Raw genomic sequence first — 22882 nt, forward strand, 5'->3', positions numbered from 1 at the left:
AGCCTTCCTATACTCAAAGGACAAACATGTGGAGAAAGAAATTAGGGAAAAGGTACCCTTCACAATAGTTACAAAAACTATAAAATACCTTGGTGTGACTCTAACTAAGGAAGTAAAGGACCTGTATGACAAAAACTTCAAACCTCTAAAGAAAGAAATTGAGGAGGATCTCAGAAAATGGAAAGATCTCCCATGCTCATGGATTGGAAAGATCAACATCTTAAAAATGGCCATCCTACCAAAAGAAATCTACAGATTCAATGCAATCCCCATCAAAATTCCAACCCAGTTCTTCATGGAATTGGAAAGATCAATGTGCAATTTCATATGGAATAAGAAAAGACCTAGAATAGCGAAATCCATCCTCAACAACAAAAAAACATCTGCGGGAATCACTATCCCTGACTTCAAGCTATATTACAAGGCAATTGTGCTGAAAACTGCATGGTACTGGTACAGAAATAGGCAAGTGGATCAATGGAATAGAATAGAAGATCCAGAAATGAGCCCTCATGTATATGGTCACCTGATTTTTGACAAAGGAGCAGTAAACATTCAATGGAAAAAGGACAGCCTATTCAACAAATGGTGCTGGTCCAACTGGCACTCAGCATGCAAAAGAATGAAAATAGACCCGTTCTTATCTCCTTGTACAAAGCTCAAGTGTAAGTGGATTAAAGATCTCCACATTAAACCAGATACACTGGAACTATTAGATGAGAAAGTAGAAAAAACCTTAGAACACATAGGCACAGGAGAAAATTTTCTGAACAAAACACCAATGGCTCAAGCTCTAAGGTCAAAGATTAACAAATGGGACTTAATGAGATTGCAAAGTTTCTGTAAGGCTAAAGACATCGTCAAGAAAACAAAACGGCAACCAACAGAATGGGAAAAGATCTTTACCAACACCACATCAGATAGAGGCCTAATATCCAAGGTGTACAAGGAACTCAAAAAGCTAGACACCAGAGAATCAAATAACCCTATTAAAAAATGAGGTACAGAGCTAAACAAATTATTTTCAGTTGAGGAACACCGAATGGCCGAGAAACATCTGAGGAAGTGCTCGACATCCTTAGCCATCAGGGAAATGCAAATCAAAACAACCCTAAGATTCCACCTCACACCAGACAGATTGGCCAAGATCCAAAACTAAGATGACAGCAGATGCTGGCGAGGCTGCGGAGAAATAGGAACACTTCTTCACTGTTGGTGGGGTTGCAAGCTAATACAACCACTCTGGAAATCTATCTGGCGATACCTCAGAAAATTGGATATAGTACTACCTGAAGACCCAGCTATTCCACTTCTGGGCATATACCCCAGAGACACTTTAATTCACAACAAAGATATATGCACCACAATGTTCATAGCGGCTCTATTTATAATAGCCAGAAGCTGGAAGGAACCCAGATGTCCTTCAGAAGACGAATGGATACAAAAATTGTGGTACATATACACAATGGAATACTACTCAGCCACCAGAAACAATGACTTAACCAAATTCTTAAGAAAATGGCTGCATCTAGAGAAGATCATCCTGAGTGAGATAACTCAGTCACAAAAGAACAGACATAATATGCAGTCACTGATAGTGGGATGCTAACCCCAGAGGCTTGCACTCCCCCAGAAACAACTCAGAGACTGTATGAAGTCCAAGAAATAAAGAAAACAAAAACTATACATAAATTCACAAAACAAGAAGACTTTGACTATTTCCATGTTGCGTTTTGTTTTGCATGTTCTTTACGCTTATTGCAACTAGTACGTTTTCAATGCATACTGTCAAGCCCCTGAAAAAAATCAAGTACTGACTAAAAAACATATTCACATGGTTTTATGTAAAATGTATTTTAATGTCTGAAAAAACAGTACTGACAAAAATGTATAATTTTAAGCAAAAAATGTTTAAAATCTTTAAAAAAATAATAAGCTGTTAGTCTTTTGTGTAGATGGAAATATCTCAAGAAACACTTCTTGTTATGATTAATAATTTGAGTCTTATTTGTAACAGATAAGAGACCAATGTATTTTCCATATATTTTCATGTTAAAAAAAAAATAAATCTTGTTTTGAAGACAAAAAAAAAAAAGAGTTCTTCCTGACAGATTTTCCCTGTAATGAGTAAAAAGTTTCCTCCCTTATCTTTTTTGATAACTTTTGGTTGGAAATTTACTTTATTCGATTATCAAAGAGCCACTTCATGCTTACTTCTTGGGGCTGTTTGCTTGGAAGTTTTTTTCCCACCCTTTTACTCTGAGATAGTGTCTGTCTTTGTCTCTGAGATGAGTTTCCTGTATGCAGCAAAATGATGGATTTTGTTTATGTATCCAGTCTTATGGCCTTTGTCTCTTTATTGGGGAGTGGGTTCCTTTTATGTTAATAGACATCAAGGAATAGTGGTTACTGTTTCCTGCTATTATTGCTTTTGTAGGTTGAGTTGTGTATGTGTCTCTTTCTTCTTTTGGTTTTCTTGCTTAGGAGTTTTCTTGTTTTTACTAGGATGTAGTTGCCCTCATTGTCTTGGGTTTTCCACCTATAATTTGTTGTAGTGTTAGGTTTGTGATCAGATATTGTGTAAATTTAGATTTGTCTTGAAATATCTTCATCTCTCCATCTATGGTGATTGATAGTTTTTCTGGGTATAGCAGCTTGATCTGGCACTTGTGCTCTTCTAGGGTCTGCATGATGTCTGTCCAGGGTCTTCTAGCTTTAATAGTCTCTGTTGAGAAATCGGGTGTGATTCTGATTGGTCTGCCTTTATATGTTATCTGTCCTTTTTTCCTTACTGCTTTTAGTATTCTTTCTTTGCTTTGGGCACTTTGTGTTTTGACTATTATGTGTCGGGAGGAATTTCTTTTCTGGTTCAACCTATTTGAGTTCTGAAGGCTTCTTTTATGTTCATGGTCATCTCATTCTTAAGGGTAGGGAAGTTTTCTTCTAAAATTTTGTTGAAGATATTTACTGTGACACTTAGTTGATATTCTTCTCCCTCTTCTATTCCTATTATCCTTAGGTTTGGTCTTCTCTTTGTGTCCTGGATCTCCGGGACATTTTGGGTAGGAGTGTTTTGGTTTTTGCATGTTCTCTGACTGTTTTGTCTATGTTTTCAATGCTGTTCGGCCCCTGTGATTCTCTTTTCCATCTCTTGTTGTCTATTTGAAATGCTTGCATCTGTGACTAATGATTTCTTTTTTAGGTGTTCTGCCTCTAGGGTTATCTCTTTCAGTGTTTTCTTTATTGTGGCAATTTCTGTTTTAAATACCGTCTTCCATTTCTTCATCTCTTTGGTTTTGTTTTCCTCTAGTTCTTTGAGTTCTTTGATTGTTTTTCTTGTTTCCTCTTTAAAAGTTTCTGATTCCTTTTGCTTTTTCTCCCGTTCTTGTTTAAGAATCTCTATCATTGTCTTGAGGTATGATTTTAAGTCTGTGTCTTCTTTTTCTGGACTGTTTCACGTTCTGCTGTTTGCTGTGATGGGAGAGCTGGGCACCGGTGTTGCCTGGTTGTCTTGGTTTCCTTGGGATATGCTCTTTCGCTTTCCTCTTGCCATCTTGTTGTCAGTGATATGTTCTTGCCTTTCCCTTGTACCTGGTCTGTGTCCCTGGATCTCCACTGGTCCAGTTGGTAGATGTGCTGAGCCCTGTTCTGTGCCCCAAACCTGCTGGGTGGGAACAGAGGTTCCTTGCTCTGTAGTACAGCTTGAAATCAGGAATGGTGATACCTCCAAAAATTCATATATTGTGCAGGATTATGCTATCTATTCTGTATGTGTGATGGGGAGTGTTTACATTGTGTTTCCATATGTAGCTGAGAACTGTTATTTCAAAATCTGTAAAGAATTTTATAGGAATTTTGAGGGAAATTGCAATATATGCTTAGAGTTTTTTTTTGTAAGGTGTTCATTTTATTATGCTAATACTACCAGTCTATGAACATGGAAGAAGTTTCCATTTTCAGATATGTTTTCCAATTTTATTTTTCACCAAATTGTACTTCTTGTCATACATTACTTGTAGGGCTTGAATTACTCCAAGATATTTTATATTGTATGTAGCTATTAGGAAAGATGATATTTTTATAATTTTTCAACCAATTTGTATAAAGAAGGCCTATTTTTAAGTTAATTTTGTATCCAGTCAGTTTGCTGAAGGTGTTTATCAGTTAAGAAAGTTTTTTGGTTGAGTTATTGGGGTGAATTTTGTATACTATCATAGCATCAGTGTGTAATAATATTTCTTTTCTCTCTTTCTAATGTTGTATCCCCATGAACTCATTTAGTTGACATATTTATCTAGCTAGAAGTTCAAGAACCATATTGAAGAGATATGGAAAAAGTGACTATGGTTACCTTGTATGTGATTAGATAGCTCAGCCAATAAATACTAGGTTCACAACCAAAGCTATAAGCCTCCACTTCTAAGGAACTATGGGGAGATGATAGCTTCTAGAGCAGGAGACTTTTTTTTTTTAATGTGGCTTCTGGTAGTTCAAAGGTTTTAGTGCAAAGCCCTACACCCACAAATATATTAGCAGTGAAAACTAGACTCAATAGATTATTAATATCAAACCAAATAGCTATAAGCTGGGAAAAGTAGGGCTGTGGAGTATGGGTCTAAGAGGGAAATAGAGTTAGGAAGTTACCAGAGATTATCAAAACAGATTGTATAAAGTTTTAGAGAATAATTAAGAATATATTAAAAATAATGTCAAAATTCAACACTGCAATTTTAAAATAAATTTGCAGTGTTTTTCAAAGCTAGTGCTTTTAACACCATAGCCTTGGTTTCCTTGTATTACCTTAGACTGAATGATGATATTTTTCTAAAGATGGAAGAAATCAAAAAATGTAAGCATAGTTAAATTATCACTTATTGATAGAAATGCATTTCTGAACATCTGCTCTGCTCAGAAATAATTACAATTATCCATTTGTATCAATCTTTATTCTATAACAAACATTAATTTTGAAAGAATTATCTTTTTATTAGAATATTTCAAATACTTAAAAAAAAACTCAGCACATTGTGTGTTATTGCTTCTCTATATCTATTTTTAAGTTAGGAAGCTATATAGTGTTCTAAATGTATTCTCTTTTTTTTTTATTTTTTAAAACGACTTTATTTTACAAAACAAAGATAAATGTACAGATTTTAAACATTTTTTTGCTTAAAATTATACATTTTTTCAGTAGTTTTTTCAGATATTAAAATAATTTTACATAAAACTATGTGAATATATTTTTTAGTCAGTACTTGATTTTTTCAAAGGCTTGACAGTATGCATTGAAAACCTAATAGTTACAATGAGCTAAAGTACATGCAAAACAAAATGTAAAATGGAAATAGTCAAAGTCATCTTGTTTTGTAGATTTTTTTTTGTTTTGTTTTCTTTATTTCTTGGACTTCATACAGTCTGTGAGTTGTTTCTGGGGGAGTGCAAGCCTCTGGGGTTAGCATCCCAATATCAGTGACTGCATATTATGTCTGTTCTTTTGTGACTGGGTTCTCTCACTCAGAATGATATTCTCCAGATGCAGCCATTTTCTTAAGAATTTGGTTAAGTCATTGTTTCTGGTGGCTGAGTAGTATTCCATTGTGTAAAATGTACCACAATTTTTGTATCCATTCATTTTTTGAAGGACATCTGAATTCTTTTCAGCTTCTGGCTATTATATATAGAGCTTCTATGAACATTGTGGTGCATATATCTTTGTTGTGTATTAAAGTGTCTCTGGGGTATATGCCCAGAAGTGGAATAGCTGGGTCTTCAGGTAGTACTATATTCAATTTTCTGAGGTATCGCCAGACAGATTTCCAGAGTGCAACCCCACCAACAGTAGAGAAGTTTTCCTCTTTCTCTGCAGCCTCGCCAGCATCTGCTGTCATCTGAGTTTTGGATCTTCACCAATCTGACTGGAGTGAGGTGGAATCTCAGAGTTGTTTTGATTTTCATTTCCCTGATGGCTAAGGATATCGAGCACTTTTCAGATGTTTCTCGGCCATTCGGTGTTCCTCAACTGAGGACGTTTTGTTTAGCTCTGTACCCCATTTTTAATAGGGTTATTTGATTCTCTGGTGTCTAGCTTTTTGAGTTCCTTGTATACTTTGGATATTAGGCCTCTATCTGATGTGGTGTTGGTAAAGATCTCTTCCCATTCTGTTGTTTGCCGTTTTGTTTTCTTGACAATGTCCTTAGTCTTACAAAAACTTTGCAATCTCATTAAGTCCCATTTGTTAATCTTTGACCTTAGAGCTTGAGCCATTGGTGTTTTGTTCAGGAAATTTTCTCCTGTGCCTATGTGTTCTAAGGTTTTCCCTACTTTCTCATCTAGTAGTTTCAGTGTAAATGTATTCTCTTAACTGTTTTAAATGCAATATTTTATGAAACTAGCACCCTTAAAGCATTAAGTTGATACAAATAATAATTGTTTCAAATAGCAAGTACTGCTCACCAGAGAGTACTTTATATAGTAGGGCCTCATCTTCTAAAGGGAATCTGCATCAGCATGCCAAGTGGTCTATTTCTCTGCTCCTGGTAACAGAATTTAATATTTATCATCAACACTAAACAGTTTCTGAGCCTAGAGATTAACTCTAAGATAATGACAGCTCTCCTGCCTCCTTCTTTTGATACTGATAACATGAATGTAAGGAGAATATGGTATATCTGTTCTGAGCCAGAACAAGAGCTTCAATTTTCAGAGCTTAACTTGAAATACACCCTTTAATCTTCAGGTGTCTCAACTGAACAACACACATAATGTCATGCATGCAGTGTGTGCAGAGATGAGCGGGAAAGGAAAGTATAGAAAAACAACTGTATTTGCATAGTGACACTGTTAAATATGCTAATTAATGCTTTTTGTCAATACTGTGAGACACACATTTTATGAATAATGTTTTTATTTATATCCCTGTGCTTTGTCTTCCAATAACATAATTTTGTTTTCCTGTGTCTGAATCCTTTCTTCTTTCTTTCCCTTCTCCCTTTCTGACATCAGCTACTCTTATCTTTACTGTTGATCAAAATTAAAATAATGAGCTTTAAGATGCTCAAATATTAAAATATACTCTTTATTACTTGAAAATGACAGATCTGTCATACTGTATGGTTGCCAGTTTTAAAAATATTACTATCTATTTAACTTATTATATTAGGACTGGAATCTATGTGGTAAAAATAATGTAAATGCATATTGTGTGTACCAATCTGTCTATAATAACTGGTATAATATATATATATATATACATATATATATATATATATATATGTGCATGTATATATGTATAAACACAAGTATATATATGCATACTTACATATAAATGTATATATAAATCATATAAATATATATGTTTTATTGATTGCCTTACAGGTATCAACATGATAGCATAGTAGGGGCTATTTCACCTTATAAAAGGTAAGATATGTTAGGTGACCACTGCACAAAGCTAAATATATATCAATTCCACCTCACACCCAGTCAGAATGGCTAAGATCAAAAAAATTCAGGTGACTGGAGTTGCTGGCAAGCATGTAGAGAAAGAGGAACACTCCTCCAATTTTGGTATGATTGCATGCTAGTACAACCATTTTGGAAATTAGTCTGGCAGTTCCTCAGAAAATTGGACATAGTACTCCCTGAAATTGGACATAGTACTATCTGAATATTCAGCTATACCACTCCTAAGCATATATCCAGAAGATGCTCCAACATATACAAGGTCACATGCTCCACCATGTTCATAGCAGCCTTATTTATAATAGCCAGGAACTGGAAAAAAACCCAGAAATCCTTCAACAGAGGAATTGATAGAGAAAATGTGGTACATTTACATAATGGTGTACTACTCAGCAATTAGAAAGAATGATTTTTTTAAAATTCCTAGGCAAATGGATGGAACTAGATTCTCTCATCCTGAGTGAGGTAACTCAATCACAAAAGAACATATTTTATGTACTGACTGATAAGAGACTCAAACCCTCAAAATCTCTGAATACCAAAAGAATAATTCACAGGTCTTAGGAATATCAAAATTAGGAATCCAGAATATAGATGCCCTGGTTCTTCTTAAAAGAGGGAACAAAACACTCACAGGAGGAAATACAGGACAAATAGAGGTGCAGGAATTGAAGAAAATACTATTCAGAGACTGCCTCACAAGAGGATCCACCCCATAAGTAGCCACAAAACCCAAGCACTATTGCTGATGCCAAGAAGTGCTTACTGGCAAGAACCAGATTAAGATGCCTCCTCAGAGGCTCTGCCAGAGTCATATAGAATCACTTGAGGATGCTTACAGCTAACCATCAGACTAAACATGGAGATCTCAATGAAAGAGCCAGAGAAAGAATTGAAGGAGCTAAGAGTTTTCCCCATGGGAAGAACAACATTATTAACCAACCAAACCCTCTAGAACTCTCATGGACTAAAACATTAATGAATGAGCACATATGGAGGGACCCATGGCTCCAGTTGCATATGTAGCAGAGGATAGCATTGTCTGGCATCAATGGGAGAAATGGCCTTCAGTCCAATGAAGTTACATTTTCCCAGTGTAGGGAGATGGCAAGGCACTGAGGTAGAGAAGTTGGTTAGCAAAGGAAGCACCTTCATGGACGTAAGGTGAGGGAGAGGGGGAATGAGAGTCGGAGAAAAGGGAATAACAACTGAAATGTAAATAGAGAAATTATACAACAAAAATTAATTTAAAAAAAGAAATTAGGGAATAGATACCTTTCACAATAGTCACAAACAATATGAAATAACTTGGTTATTCTAACCAAGAAAGTGAAAGATCTGTTTCACAAGAACTTTAAGTCTCTCAAGTGTGGAATTAATGAAAATCTCAGCAAATAGAAAGATCTCCCATCCTCATGTATTGGCAGGGTTAACTTAGTGAAAAAGACCATCTTGCCAAAAGCAATCTACAGATTCTATGCAATCCCCATCAAAATTCCAACTCAATTCCTCATAGAGTTGGAAAGAAAAATTTGTAAATTTATTGGGAATAATGAAAAGCCAGGATAGCAAAAATTATTCTGAACAACAGAAGAACTTCCAGGAAAAACATGATTCCCAGTTTTAAGTTGTATTATAGAACAATCTCAATAAAAACTATATGTATGGGTACAGAGACAGGCAAGAAGATCAATGAAAAATTAAAGACACAGAAATGAACCCCCATACCTATGGCCACTTGATCTTTGACAAAGGAGTTAAAACCATCCAGTGGAAAAATAGACAACATTTCAACAAATGGTGTTGGTTCAACAAAAATCTTTTTAAATATGAGGTAGGGGTAAGAACATAGCTTCATTTGTTAAATGCCAGCTTTGAGTTGATCTTTAAGATCCACGTAAAAAGCTGTATGAACTTGTCGTTCTAACCATGGATGAACGAGAAAGCGGGATCCACATGGAGTCAAGCTAACTTATATGACTATCTATGTACCCAGTGGGATACTTTTTTTGGAACAGAGAAACAAACAAGCAAAAATAAAACAGTATGAAAGACATATGCAGAAAACAACCTAGGATTTGCCACTAGCACAGACAACTGAAGATCATTCTATCTTGAATTTTGCTTGGATTTCAAGTGATAAAATGTGAATGTTAATTAAAAAGAAACCCAGCCTCTAGTTTGCATCTGTGCCTTGGAGCAGATCTGGTGCTCCTGTACTCCCTACTCACAACCCTGCCCACAGCAAGAGACAGCTTGACACCTAGGAGTTCTGACAACCCAGGTTCACAGGTGAGTCTGCCACCCCTGCCCCAATACTTGGCCTACCTGGGACCATAGAACCCTGCAAAAGAAACACCTTTCTGCTAGTTTTCACCAGAAACCAGGTGCAGACCCTGTGATTTAGATCCCCTCTTCACTCAGAGACAACTAAACCCCAGGTGTTCCGACACAACCAGTGTCAAAGGTCAGTCTCTCCACACTTTGTCCCACGTCCATAGAGCCTGACCCAAGGAGACCCACCATAACCAGAATCACAGCAGGGACAGACTACATTTAGAAACAATGAGGCTAGTTAACACCAGAGATAACCAGATGGAGAGAGGCAAGAACAATAATAACATAAACAACTCAAACCGTTGCTACTTGGAAACATCATAACCTACTTCTCCCAGCCCGAGCAAGCCTTGGATACCTTAAAACACCTGAAGACCAATATTCTGATGTAAAATCTCATTTCATAAAGATGATAGGAGACTTTAAAGGAGATATAAATAACTCCCTTAATGAAATACAGAAGAACACAAGTAGATAGGTAGAAACACTTAAAGGAGAAATATTTTGTATCTTTATGCAAAGCTCAAATAGAAGTGGATCAAGGACCTCCACATAAAACTACTTACACTGAATCTAGTAGAATGGAAAGTGGGGAAGAGCCTTGAATACATTGGTACAGGGAAATTTTTCATAATAAAACACCAATGATTTAGGCTCTAAGTTCAGCAATTGACAAATAGGACCTCATAAAATTTTTAAATTCTGTAGCAAAGGACACTGTCAATAGGATTAAAAAAGCAACCTACAAATTAGGAAAAAAAATCTTTACCAACACTATATCCAATAGAGGGTTATTATCCAAAATATGCAAAGAACAAAAAAAAAATGCCTCCACAAAACCAATTATTCCTATTAAAATGAGGTACAGAGCTAAACAAAGAATTCTCAGCTGAAAAATTTCACATGGCCAAGAACTACCTAAAGAAATGTTCAACATCCTTATTCATCCAGGATGTACAACTCAAAATGACCCTAAGATTATACCTCACACCAATAAGAATGACTAAGTTGGAAAAAAAAAACAAAAAAAAAAAAAAAACAGGCAACAGCAAAAAGAAGAACACTCCTCCATTTCTTGTGGGATTACAAGCTGGTAAAACTACTTAAGAAAACAATCTGGCAGTTCCTCATAAAATTGTAAATAATTACATCCAAAGACCCAGTTATATCACTACAGGGGCCATTCCCAAACGATGTTCCAACATATAAGAAGGGCATATGCTCCACTATGTTTATAGCAGACTTATTTATAATACCCAGAAGATAGAAACAAACCAGATATTTCTCAAGAGAAGGAATACAGAATTACACAATGACTTACAGGTCAGCTATTAAATACAATGACTTCCTGAAATTTGCAGGCAAATGGATGGAATTAGAAAATATCATCCTGGGTAAGGGAACCCAAACACAAAAGAACACACATGGTATGTATCCAATGATAAGTAGATATTAGCCTAAAGCACAGAATACCCAGGGTACAACTCACAGACAATATGAAGCTTAACAAAAAGGAAGAGCAACATGTGGTGTGGATGCTTCAGTCTTACTTAGAAAAAAGAAAAATAATCATGGGATATAGAGGGAAGGAGTGACCTATGAGGGAGAGAGGAGAGGATAGAAAAAATAAGGCAGGATCAGGAATGGGAACAGATGGAAGAAAAGTTCAGAGTGTCAGGAAAATGGATAGAAAAATATAGCAGGGGTTGGAACTGAGCAGACCCACTAGAAAGTCTCAGACTCCAAGAAAGTGAGAGGTTTCAGGGCCCAACTGCAATTACATTAGCTGCAATGCTCAACAAAGGGGGGATAGGACCTGTAGATACCACCTGTAGAATATAGGCACAGAGCTTAATCTACTATGTGAAGAGAAAACTGTAAGTTCCAGATATCTTCACAAACTCAGTTTCTTGCCATGTTTCATAAATTCTCAATGGCATACTGCCAGGAACCTGTTCACATATTTTTTCCTTCTGCATTACAAACTTCTTTCTACATTCTGTTTTTTCACCAAGAAGTAATTTACTGCATTTTATTTAATTAAATATTAACTCTTTTATGCCTCAAATCAAATAATTTTAGGACATAAATTTTCCTTTTTATTTGTTTTTTATTAATCATTTCATTTGTTTACATTTTAGATGATAACACCCTTTCCAGTTACCTTTCCACAAACCCCCACTCCCATCCCTCCTCATACTCCACTTCTTTGCTTCTATGAGGGTGCTTTTCCACCTATTTACCCACTCCTGCCTAACACCTCTAACACCCCCCTATTCTGGGGCATTGATTGTCCCCCTCCCCTCTCACCAGACACCATATATGGCCATCCTCTGCTACTCATGAATCTGGAGCCATGGATCACTTCATGTGTATGCTTTGGTTGGTATTTTAGTCTCTGGGAGTTCTGGGTGGTCCAGTTAGTTGATATTGTTCTTATATGGAGTTGTGACCCTCTTTAGCTCCTTCAGTCCTTCCCCTAGCTCTTGCTAACACTTCAATATCACCTATATATTTCAAATTTTTGTAGTTTGCTTCTATCTTTTTTTTGGCTAAATTTATAATTCTAACTTATTAGAAAAACACATGTTTGGAATGTTATAGGTATTGAGTTAGTATTTTAAGAACAGCAGAGAAAGTGGGAACAAGAAAGAAAACAACTCTACCAGCAGTGAAATGAACAAGGGTAAGAAACACAGAACTTCCTGATGTCAACCACATACACCCATGCTGATTTGTGGGTTTCGTACACAACAACAGTAGCAGATTATAACTTGCACTGTGCCAACACAGCATTTCTGTATCAAATGTGCACAGAATTTGTAAAATATCATCATGTTTGCTTCAATTTGCAATAAGATTTGTAATGAAATTTCAAATTGATTTGAGGTTGTTTTGATACTTTGAATATATGGCCCTGTGCATGGTTCTCCTATATTATCACATATATTCCTTCTCAAGGAAGAACTGCTCATAAAACAATAGCCTGGTTCTAATTGGTATTCAAAAATGCTTCCTCTCGCCTCATTTATGTACTCTTGGGATTACCTTGACTTTTGTCTTATGGAAACCCAGAGACCAACCTGTTTAATACAGAGCTTATAAATTACAAATGATTCATGAGAAGACTTTCATAAGTTTGTCATTTTTTTCTGCACAACACATAAAATGTATAAATGGTTTATATTATATTTATCTCATTACAGTGAGATAATTCCTATACTTATCCTAGGAAACTGAAATAACCATCAAATCCTAAATATTATTATAGAATATGTATTTATGATGAAAAAACATTTCTAACATCATTACCTTGTTACTCATTGGTTTATTGTGCTCTTTGGAATGATTGTAGCTTCCTGCTGATGCTAGTAACAATACAATTACTAACTAATATTTATATCTGACAGAAACTGATGCTATACTAATTGTGAAACTGACTTTAGATTTAATATTAGTTTTTATAATACTGTATTTAAAGATAATTTATTCAAAGGAAACAGTCATTTCGAGGTTCAAATCAGACTGTTAGCCACTGAGTTGAATATATTAGTGTGGGCATTCTGTCATGAGATGAATAAACACTGTTTGAAATAATCCCACTTTGGTGAGTCCCTGCAAAAGAAGGAGATGAAGACACTCATTAGCATTTACATAAAGCCTAAAGTTAATATGCATAAGGGTTTGGTTAAACAAACTGCAAAATCCAGAGCTTCACTAGACAGTCTAATGCTTCCACAAATATTTGCTGATGGTTGAACTTGCTTAATGCAATAGATCTGAGAGTAGAAGTGTACAAATGGAAAAATACATGTTCTCACTCACTGTTTGAGTCCACAAACTGTTTTGTAGAGAAAGCAAATAAAGAACATAAGACCTTCTGATCATGCTGTTAGCTTAGAGAAATAATTACATTAAGAAATTTCAGGCGACCACCTGGAACAGCAGAAATCCCGGAACACAGGCCTGGTGAGATTGTGCTGTGAGGAACCAAAAAACAGAAAGAGATAGGTACAACATGAGGAAAACATGCCCCATAGTAAAACCGGACCTGTGGCAGAGAGACTCGGAATCTGCCCTGAAAGCCTGGGCTCACAGACTAAACACACAGCCCCACTGTAAGGCACAGGCCCTTGTTAGTGTGAACCGGGATCTGCCTGGGAAAGGCAGTGCATGAAGTTCAACTCTACAGGCACTCTTACAGCTGGACTAAAGGAGGGCCTGGCATTTAGGCCCCTGGACAGCACACTGGGAGTTCTCAGAGAGCAGAAACTACTGTGCTATCTTGAAAAGGGTTCATTTTGGTCTAGAGAAAGAGCCAGGTCCCTGACAATAGTACTCAGGTACTGTGGGCAAGGGCTGAGCTACCAGAACAGCCTCACAAGAGCACATACACCTGAGCCCACAAAGACAGATCTGACTCACTCCTATTAGAACTCACTGTTTGCAGACAAAAAGCTGAACACTCAGAAGCAATTTTTTTGCTGAGACCAGGGGTCCTCAGATCCACAAGAGAGAGAGGTGCTGATGACAAGACCATGTATAATCACAGATAACAAGATGGTAAGATGAAAACAAAAGGACTTAAACAATCGAAACCAAGACATCCTGGCAACATCAGAACTCACCTCTGCCACCACAGCAAGCAGTGGATTGCCAAACACTCCAGGGAAATAAGACTCAGATTTGAAATCATACTTCAAATTTATGATAGAGATATTTGAGAAGAGTGTGTATAACTACTTTAAACAAGCACAGGAAGACACAAATAAACAAATAGAAGCCATTAAAGAAGAAACAAGAAATTAACTCAAAAAAAAAAAAAAAAAAAAAAAAAAAAAAAAAAAAAAACCAGGCAAACACAATCAAAGAGATGAAGGAATTGAAAATGAAAATAGAAACAATTAAGAAAACAAAAAAAAAAAAAAAAAAAAAGAGAGAGAGAGAGAGAGACAACCCTAGAAATGGAATCCTAAAAAGGTAATCAGTAGTTACAGATGAAAGCATCTCCAACTACAAGAGATGGAAAGGAGAATATTAGGGACCAAAGAAAACACTGAAAACATAGACAAAACAGTAAGAGAAGATGCAAAAACCAAAAAGATCTTAATTCAAAATATTAAGGAGATCCAGGACACACTGAGTAGACCAAAACTAAAAATAATAGGAATAGAAGAGGGTGAAGAATATCACCAAGGAATCATAGTGAATATCTTCAACAAAATTGAGGAAGAAAACTCCCTTACCCTCAAAAATGAGATGATCATGTGCATAAAAGAAATCTACAGAACTCCAAATAGATTGAACCAGAAAAGAAATTCCTCCTGACACATAATAGTCAAAATCCCAAGTGTTCAAAACAAAGAAAGAATACTAAAAGCAGTAATAGGAAAAGGTCATGTTATATATAATGGCAGACCAATCAGCACTACACCTAACTTCTCAACACAGACTATAAAAGCTAGAAGATCCAAGGAAGAGATCATAGAGACTCTAAGAGAACACAAATGGCAGCTTAGGCTACTATACACAGCAAAACTCTAAATCACCATACCTGAAGAGACCAAGATATTCCAGGACAAAACTAAATTTACACAATATCTGACCACAAATCCAGCCATACAAAGAATAATAGAAAGAAAACCCACAAGAAGGAGGGAAACTATGTCCTAGAGAAAACAACAAAATAACTAAGCAAGAAAACCAAAAGGAGAAATATACACAGACATAATTCTACCTCTAAAAGCAAAAATATCAGGAAATAGTAACCTCTATTCCTTAATATCAGTTAACATAAACTGACTCAATTCCTTAATAAATAGACATAAACTATCAGACTGGATACATAAATAGAATCCAACATTTTACTGCATACAGGAAACTCATCTCAGAGACATAGAAAGACACTATCTCAGAGTCAAATAAAAGGTTGTGAAAAGAAACTTTCAAGCAAGTGGTCACAAGAAAAAAGCTGGAGTAGCCATTCTAATATCAATTGAAGTAGATTTTCCACCAAAAGTTATCAAAAAAGATAAGGAAGGACATTTTTTAATCATTACAGAGAAAATTTATCAGGAGCAATTCTCAACCCTTAACAAATAAGCTCCAAATACAAGAGCACACATATTAATAAAAGAAACCTTACAAGACTACAAAACATACATTGCACCACACACAATAGTAGTGAGAGACTTCTACACCCCACTCTCATCAATGGACAGATCATGGAAGCAGAAATTGAACAAGGCCACAGTGAAACTAGCAGAGGTTATGAACTAATTGAAATTAAAGTCATTTACAAGGTTTTCACCTAAAAACAAAAAATATACACTTTCTTCTCAGCACCTCATGGGTCCTTCACTAAAACTGACCATATATTCGGTAACAAAACAAGCCTCAAAACAGAGGAGAAGATTGAAGAGAGACACGGACCTGGTGAGAAGGAGTTTCTTCAAGACAGGGGTCAGAGAGATCTCTGCTGAGCACGTTTGGAAAGTGTGCCTCTGCCCTACCTAAAACAGGGTCCAGGAACCCAGCATTGGATCCTCTGTTCCCAGCCTGCAGCTTCTGGGTGCAGAACAGGGCTCAGATCATCTGCTACCAGGACCAGCAGAGATCCAGGGACACAGTACAGGTACAAGGGAAAGGCAAGAACCAATCACTGACAACAAGATGGCAAGAGGAAAGTGAAAGAATGTACCCCAGGAAAACCAAGACAACATGGCAACAGTAGAACCCAGCTCTCCCATCACAGCAAACAGTGGAATGCCGAACACTCCAAAAAAATAAGACTCAGAACTGAAATCCTAAATCAAGATGATGATAGAGATACTTAAACAAGAACTGGAGGAAAAGCATAAAGAATTAGAAGCTTTTAAAGAAGAAACAAGAAAAACACTCAAAGAACTTGAAGAAAACAGAACCAAAGAGATGAAGGAATAGAAGCCTAGAGAACTCCAAATAGGTTGGACCGAGAAGAAATTCCTCCTGACACATAATAGTCAAAACACAAAGTGACCAAAGCAAAGAAAGAATACTAAAAGCAGTAAGGGTAAAAGGTCATGTAACATATAAAGGCAGACAAATCAGAATCACACCTGATTTCTCAACAGAGAATATGAAAGCTAGAAGAGCCTGGACAAATATCCTGCTGACACTAAGAGAGCACAAGTGCCAGCCCAAGCAAAACTATCAGGCACCATAGATGGAGAGATGAAGATATTCTAAGACAAAACTAAATTTACACAATATCTGAACACACTACAACAAATTACAGGTGGAAAACCCAATACAATGAAGGAAACTACATCCTAGTAAAAACAAAAAACAAAAAACAAACACAAAAAAAAAAAAAACAAAAAACAAAAAACAAAACTCCTAAGCAAAAAATCCAAAATGAGAAAAAGAAAAAGACAAAATTCAACCTACAAAACCAATAATAGCAAGAAACAGCAACCACTATTCCTTGATATCTATTAGCATAAATGGGCTCAATTCCCCCCCCCCAAAAAATATAAGCTATCAGACTGGATACATAAACAAAATTCAGCATTTTGATGCATACAGGAAACTCATCTCAGAGACAAAGACAAACACTATCTCAGAGTAAAAGGTTGGGAAAAAAACTTCCAAGCAAACAGACCCAGGAAGCAAGCTGGAGAGGCCAATATAATAGGAAATAAAGTAAATTTCCAGCCAAAAGTTATCAAAAAAGATAAGGAAATAAAAGTTTTACTCATTGCAGGGGAAATCTGTCAGGAGGAACTCTCAATCCTTAACATATATGCTCCAAATACAAAATCACACATATTCATAAAAGAAACCATACTAAAGTTCAAAAAACACATTTCACCCACACAAAAAAGTGGAAGACCTTAATAGCCCATTCTCACCAATGGACAGATAATGGAAACAGAAACTAAACAAGCATACTGTAAAACTAGCAGAGACTATGAACAAACTGGAATTAATAGATATCTACAAAACATATCATCCTAAAAAAAAAAAAAAAAGAATACATCTTCTCAGCATCTCACAGCACTTTCTCAAAAACTGATCACATAATTGGACACAGAACAAGCCTCAATCAATATAAGAAGACTCAAATACTCCCATGCATCCTTTCAGATCACCATGGTCTAAAGCTGGTCTTTAAAAATGACAAAACAACAAAGAGCCAAAATACACATGGAAACTAAACAATGCTCTATTAAATGGTAGCTGGATCAAGGAAGAAATAAAGAAAGAAATTAAGGATTTTCTAGAATTCAATGAAAATGAGAATTCGACATATCCAAAACCATGGGATACAATGAAAGCAGTACTGACAGGAAAACTAATACCTCTGAGTGCTTCCAAAAAGAAACTGGAGAGAGCATACACTAGCAACATGACAGCACAATTGAAAGCTCTAGAATGAAAGGAAGCAGATATACCCAAGAGGAGTAGACGGCAAGAAATAATCAAACAGAGGACAGAAATAGACCAGAGAAAAAGAAAACGAACCATGCAAAGAACCAACAAAATCAAGAGCTGGTTCTTTGAGAAAATTAACAAGATTGATAAGCACTTAGCCAGACTAACTAGAGGGCAAAAAGAGAGTATCCAAATTAACAAATGAGAAAGGAAAGTAGAGAAATAACGACTGAAACTGAGGAAATTTAAGAAATCACCAGGTCATATTACAAAAGCCTAAACTCAAGAAAGGTGGAAAATCTGGAGGAAATGGATGAATTGCTACACAGATACAAGAATGTAAAGTTAAAACAATAACAGATAAAACAGCTTAATAGTCTCATAACACATAGAAATAGAAGCAGTCATCAAAAGCCTCCCAACCAAAATAAGGCCCTGTTCCAGATGGGTTCAGTGCAGAATTTTATCAAACATTTATTGATGAAATAATACAAATACTCTCCAAAATTTTCCACAAGATAGAATAAAATTGAATACTACCTAACTCATTTTTGAGGCTACAATAACCCTCATTCCTAAAACACAAAGACAGCAACCCACACAAAAAACAAAAACACATGGTCATCTCACATAATGTTGAGAAAGCATTTGACACACCATCATGTTAAAAGTCTTGGAAAGAACAGAAATTAAAGGCCCATAACTAAACAAAATAAAAGAAATATACAGCAAATGAACAGTCAACATCAAACATAATGGTGGGAAACTTGAAGCAATCCCACTAAAATCAGGGACTGACAAGGCTGCCCACTCTCTCCCTACCTATTCAACATAGTACTGGAAGTCCTGGCCGAAGCAATTAGACACCAAAAGGAAACCAAACAGATACAAATTGGAAAGGAAGAAGTAAAAAACATCACTATTTGCAGATCATATGATAGTGTACTTAAGCAAAACCACAAATTCCACCAGAGAACTCCTACAGCTGAAAAACAAGTTCAGCAAAGTGGCTGGATACAAAATTTACTCAAACAAATCCATAGCCTTCCTATATTCAAGGGACAAACATGTGGAGAAAGAAATTAGGGAAAAGATACCCTTCACAATAGTCACAAAAACTATGAAATACCTTGGTGTGACCCTAACTAAGCAAGTGAAGGACCCGTATGACAAAAACTTCAAACCTCTGAAGAAGGAAAATGAGGAAGATCTCAGAAAATGGAAAGATCTCCCATGCTCATGGATTGGAAAGATCAACATTTTAAAAATGTTCATCTTACTAAAAGCAATCTACAGATTCAATGCAATCTCCATCAAAATTCCAACCCTGTTCTTCATGGAATTGGAAAGATCAATGTGCAATTTCATCTGGAATAACAAAAGACCTAGAATAGCGAAATCCATCCTCAACAACTAGAAAACATCTGCGGGAATCACTATCCCTGACCTCAAGCTATATTACAAAGCAATTGTGCTGAAAACTGCATGGTACTGGTACCGAAATAGGCACGTTGATCAATGAAATAGAATAGAAGATCCAGAAATGAGCCCTCATGTATATGGTCACCTGATTTTTGACAAAGGATCCATAAACACTCAATGGAAAAAGGAAAGCCTCTTCAACAAATGGTGTTGGCTCAACTGGCACTCAGTATGCGGAAGAATGAAAATAGACCCTCTCTTATCTCCTTAAACAAGGCTGAAGTGCAAGTGGATCAAAGATCTCTACAATAAACCAGGTACACTGAAACTATTAGAAGAGAAATTAAGGAAAACGTTAGAACACATATGCACAGGGGGAAATTTCCTGAGCAGAACAACAGTGCCTTGTGCTCAGTACCAAGGACCTAGAACTGGGACTTAATGAGATTGCAAAGTTTCTGTAAGACTATGGACATTTTTAAGAAAACAAAATGGCAGCCAACAGATTGGGAAAATATCTTTACCAACTCCTCATCTGATAGAGGTCTAATATCCAATATGTACAAAGAACTCAAGATGCTAGATACCAGAGAATCAAACAATCTTATTAAAAAATGATGTACAGAACTGAACAAAAATTCTCAATTTAGGAATATTGAAAGGCTGAGAAGCATCTGAGGAAGGGCTCGACATTCCTAATCATCAGGGAAATGCAAATCAAAACAACCCTGAGATTCCACTTCATACCAGTCAGAATGGTTAAGATCAGAAACTCAAATGACAGCAGATGCTGGTGATAATGCAGAGAAAGAGGAACACTCTTCCACTGTTGGTGGGGTTGTAAGCTGGTACAACCACTCTGGAAGTCAGTCTGGTTGTTCCTCATAAAATTGGATATAGTCCTACCCGAAACCCAATTTTTCCATTTCTGGGCATATACTTCAAGATGCTTCAACATACAATAAGCACACATGCATCCCAAAGTTTACAGCAGCCCTATTTGTAATAGCCAGAATCAGGAAAGTACCCAGATATACTTCAGTAAATGAATGGATACAAAAATTGTGGTTTATTTGCTTAATAGAGTACTACTTAGCCATTAGAAATAATTACTTCATGATATTTGTAGAAAAATGGATGCATCTAGACCATATCATCCTGAGTGAGTTAACCCGGCAGCCACATTAGAACAGACATAATATGCTGTCACTGATAATTTGATATCAGCCACAGAAATATCTGAATATCCAAGAAACAACTAACAGGCTCTATGTAGCTCAAAAAAACAAAAAACCAACAAACAAACAAACAAAAAAACCCTAAGATCAAAAAATGAAAATCTCAGGTTTTCTTGTTAAAAAAAAATATATGTGTATAACACTCTCTCAGAGTGTGGTACTCCTGTACCTTAAGTCATTAATAATTCAGGAGCTAAGAATATAGCCTTGTGGCAATTTTTGGTATTCAAAAATCATTATGTTTAACCTATATACACCAAGAAAACTCTGACTGTTTCTATGTTACATTCTGTCCTACATGTACTTTATGCCTATGGTAACTAATAAGATTTCAATACATACTATCAAACCTCTAAAGAATAAGTACTGACGAAAATATATTAATATAGTTTTATGCCAAAATGCATTTAAAAATCTGTGCATGTGTCTCTTTTTAAAAAAAAACATGTTCTAAGAAAAATAATAAATTTCCAGGCACTCTGTAGAAAAGACAAAGACATGTCAATCTATGAAGCCCTCTTAAAATGATTTGAGCTGACTAGAGTAGTAAGAATCATGAACTGAAAAGCAATGCAGGTGAAATTCATTAAAACTAAGTGAACTTAAGCATGAATATGTAAAATTCATGCTTAGGAGTACTGTAGAGCTCCCAAAATTGAAGCACTTGGAGAGATGATCTTGGGTGTAAACATCAGGATTTTGTCAAGACATCTCAATTTCAAGTTCAATTGAAATTTCAATAGACTTATTCCAATACTGAAGTCTTCTTTTAGTTCCAAATTTATGGAGTTTTTCCTCAATATTTTTATTGGGAATTCTCTGCATTTACATTTCAGATATTATCCCTTTCCCACAATCCCATTCCCCTCCCCCACCCATAGCCTCAAGGAAGGTGCTCCTTCACCCAACTGCCCTCTCCCACCTCAGCACCTTGGTGTTCTCCTATACCAGGAATATGATCCTTCACTGGACCAAAGGCCTCTCTTCCTATTGATGTCAGAAAATGCTATTCTCTGCTGCGTATGTACCTCAGGCCATGGGCTTTTCATGCAAACTCATTGGTTGGTGTTTTAGTCCCTGCGAGCTCTGGTGAGTTTGTTTAATTGGTCATTTTATTCTTCCTATGGGGTTGCAGACCCTTTTATCTCCTTCAGTCTTTTCTTTAGCTCCTTCTTTGGGGGTCCTCTTGTTCATTTGATGGTTAGCTGCAAGTATCATCCTCTGTTTCAATATGGCTGTGGCAGAGCCTCTGTGGAGGCATCCATATCATATTCCTGCCAGAAAGCACTAATTGTTATCAGCAATAATGCTTGAGTTTATACAGTGGCTGCATATGGAGTAGATCCCTGGGTGAGACAGTCTCTGGATGATCTTTTCTCCAATCATTGCTTCTCTATTATTCCCTCTATTTCCTCCCATAAGTGTTTTGTTCTCTTTACCAAGAAGTACTGAAGCATCCACTTTCTGGACGTCCTTCTCTTTGAGCTTTACAAGTTCTGTGAATTGTTTCTTGGGTATTCAGAGCTTTTAGGGCTAGTATCCATTTGTAAGTGAGTACATACTATGACTGTTCTTTTGTAACTGGGTTACTTCACTCAAGATGATAGATTCCAGTTTCATCCATTTGCCTGGGAATTTCACAAAGTCATTGTTTTTAGTAGCTGAGTAGGACTCCATTGTGCATATGTACCACAATTTCTGTATCCTTTCCTAAGTTAAAGGACATCTGGGTTCTTTCCACATTCTAGCTATTACAAATAAGACTGCTATGAACATGGTAGAGAATGTGTCCTTGCTATATGTTGGAGCTTCTTTTCATATAATCCCAGGACTGATATAGCTGGGTCCTCAAGAATTACTATGTCTAATTTTCTAAAAGAAAAATTGCCAGACTGATTTCCAGAGTTGTTATACCAGTTTATAATCCTACCAACAGTGGAGGAAGGTTTGTTCCCCTGTCTCCACATCCTTGCCAGTATCTGCAGTCACCTAAGTTTTTGATCTTAAC

The sequence above is a fragment of the Micromys minutus genome, assembly GCF_963924665.1.
Source record: "Micromys minutus genome assembly, chromosome: 14".
Classification (NCBI taxonomy): Eukaryota; Metazoa; Chordata; class Mammalia; order Rodentia; family Muridae; genus Micromys; species Micromys minutus.